At 43.7% G+C, this 2,500-nt stretch overlaps 2 non-coding genes and 2 pseudogenes across 2 annotated transcripts in view; all 4 read left to right on the forward strand.

Moving 5' to 3' along the window:
- Window positions 1-593: 593 nt before the first annotated feature.
- Window positions 594-709, forward strand: LOC130395991 (5S ribosomal RNA; annotated as a pseudogene).
- A 518-nt stretch (window positions 710-1,227) lies between these two features.
- LOC130395772 (5S ribosomal RNA) lies at window positions 1,228-1,342 on the forward strand. The gene has a single exon (XR_008898788.1). It is a non-coding gene; the product is annotated as a 5S ribosomal RNA (ribosomal RNA).
- A 523-nt stretch (window positions 1,343-1,865) lies between these two features.
- On the forward strand, window positions 1,866-1,977 carry LOC130396278 (5S ribosomal RNA; annotated as a pseudogene).
- Window positions 1,978-2,495: 518 nt separating this feature from the next.
- LOC130397921 (5S ribosomal RNA) overlaps window positions 2,496-2,500 on the forward strand; it is a 119-nt gene continuing 114 nt past the window's right edge. Inside the window, exon 1 of the ribosomal RNA XR_008900505.1 lies at window positions 2,496-2,500. This exon is cut by the window's right edge and continues 114 nt beyond it. This is a non-coding gene — a ribosomal RNA (5S ribosomal RNA).

The raw sequence follows: 2,500 nt of genomic DNA on the forward strand, positions 1-2,500 counted from the left end.
GCTAAGCAGGGTCGGGCTGGTTAGTACTTGGATGGGAGACCGCCTGGGAATACCAGGTGCTGTAGCTTTTTTCTTTTTCAACTCGAGCTCATTGACTATGTGGTAACCGTGGCGTTACCGTGACCTGATGTTTACTGCCACCGCTTTGGAGGATTTAAGCAACATACAAAAACTGACAACGTCTCTCAAAACTATTTTTGTGAAACATGAGGGACAGTATAGTGATACTGCCAGCAGGGCACCAGAGAGCTGAACCGACAGTTGTACATTTCTTAAACTTTCACCAACACAAACACACGCGCTCACTTCAGATCATGGGAGGACGTCAAAAAATCACCACCCATTCTCTGACACTTTAACCGTTAACCTTGGTTCAAACATTAACATCACACGCACCGCAGTGTATTTCAGATAATTAATGAATTCAGATGTCACAATGATCGTTTACATGGATAAGGAGTCCTACTGAATCAATTACTGCCGTTTATATCTAACTAATGATTGTTTTTGTAAAAGTGTAACGTCATCCTCAGCAGCTTTCTCCACTCCTTATGTGCTACTGTATAAAACCTGGTTTTGCGCCTGCACTAATTGCTTACGGCCATACCACCCTGAACACGCCGATCTCGTCTGATCTCGAAGCTAAGCAGGGTCGGCCTGGTTAGTACTTGGATGGGAGACCGCCTGGGAATACCAGGTGCTGTAAGCTTTTCTTTTTCAACTCGAGCTCATTGCCTCCGTGGCGTACCGTGACCTGATGTTTTCTGCCAACCGCTTTGGAGGATTTAAGCACATACAAAAACTGACAACGTCTCTCAAACTATTTTTGTGAAACATGAGGACATATAGTGATACTGCCAGCAGGGAGCACCAGAGAGCTGAACCGACAGTTGTACATTTCTTAAACTTTCACCAACACAAACACGCACACGCTCACTTCAGATCATGGGAGGACGTCAAAAAATCACCACCCATTCTCTGACACTTTAACCGTTAACCTTGTTCAAACATTTAACATCACAACGCACACGCAGTGTATTTCAGATAATTAATGAATTCAGATGTCACAATGATCGTTTACATGGATAAGGAGTCCTACTGAATCAATTACTGCCGTTTATATCTAACTAATGATTGTTTTTTGTAAAAGTGTAACGTCGAGCCTCAGCAGCTTTCTCACTCCTTATGTGCTACTGTATAAAAACCTGTTTTGCGCCTGCACTAATTGCTTACGGCCATACCACCCTGAACACGCCCGATCTCGTCTGATCTCGGAAGCTAAGCAGGTCGGGCCTGGTTACTTGGATGGGAGACCGCCTGGGAATACCAGGTGCTGTAAGCTTTTTCTTTTTCAACTCGAGCTCATTGACTCCGTGGCCTACCGTGGCGTACCGTGACCTGATGTTTACTGCCAACCCTTGGAGGATTTAAGCAACATACAAAACTGACAACGTCTCTCAAAACTATTTTTGTGAAACATGAGGCAGTATAGTGATACTGCCAGCAGGGAGCACCAGAGAGCTGAACCGACAGTTGTACATTTCTTAAACTTTCACCAACACAAACACGCACGCTCACTTCAGATCATGGGAGGACGTCAAAAAATCACCACCCATTCTCTGACACTTTAACCGTTAACCTTGGTTCAAACATTTAACATCACACCCACACGCAGTGTATTTCAGATAATTAATGAATTCAGATGTCACAATGATCGTTTACATGGATAAGGAGTCCTACTGAATCAATTACTGCCGTTTATTCTAACTAATGATTGTTTTTGTAAAAGTGTAACGTCGAGCCTCAGCAGCTTTCTCACTCCTATGTGCTACTGTATAAAACCTGGTTTTGCGCCTGCACTAATTGCTTACGGCCATACCACCCTGAAACGCCCGATCTCGTCTGATCTCGGAACTACAGGTCGGGCCTGGTTAGTACTTGGATGAGACCGCCTGGGAATACCAGGTGCTGTAAGCTTTTCTTTTTCAACTCGAGCTCATTGACTCCGTGTGGCGTACCGTGACCTGATGTTTACTGCCAACCGCTTTGGAGGATTTAAGCAACATACAAAAACTGACAACGTCTCTCAAAACTATTTTTGTGAAACATGAGGACAGTATAGTGATACTGCCAGCAGGGAGCACCAGAGAGCTGAACCGACAGTTTACATTTCTTAAACTTTCACCAACACAAACACGCACGCTCACTTCAGATCATGGGAGGACGTCAAAAAATCTACCACCCATTCTCTGACACTTTAACCGTTAACCTTGGTTCAAACATTTAACATCACACGCACACGCAGTGTATTTCAGATAATTAATGAATTCAGATGTCACAATGATCGTTTACATGGATAAGGAGTCCTACTGAATCAATTACTGCCGTTATATCTAACTAATGATTGTTTTTGTAAAAGTGTAACGTCGAGCCTCAGCAGCTTTCTCACTCCTTATGTGCTACTGTATAAACCTGGTTTTGCGCCTGCACTAATTGCTTA

The sequence above is a fragment of the Gadus chalcogrammus genome, chromosome 12, assembly GCF_026213295.1.
Source record: "Gadus chalcogrammus isolate NIFS_2021 chromosome 12, NIFS_Gcha_1.0, whole genome shotgun sequence".
Classification (NCBI taxonomy): Eukaryota; Metazoa; Chordata; class Actinopteri; order Gadiformes; family Gadidae; genus Gadus; species Gadus chalcogrammus.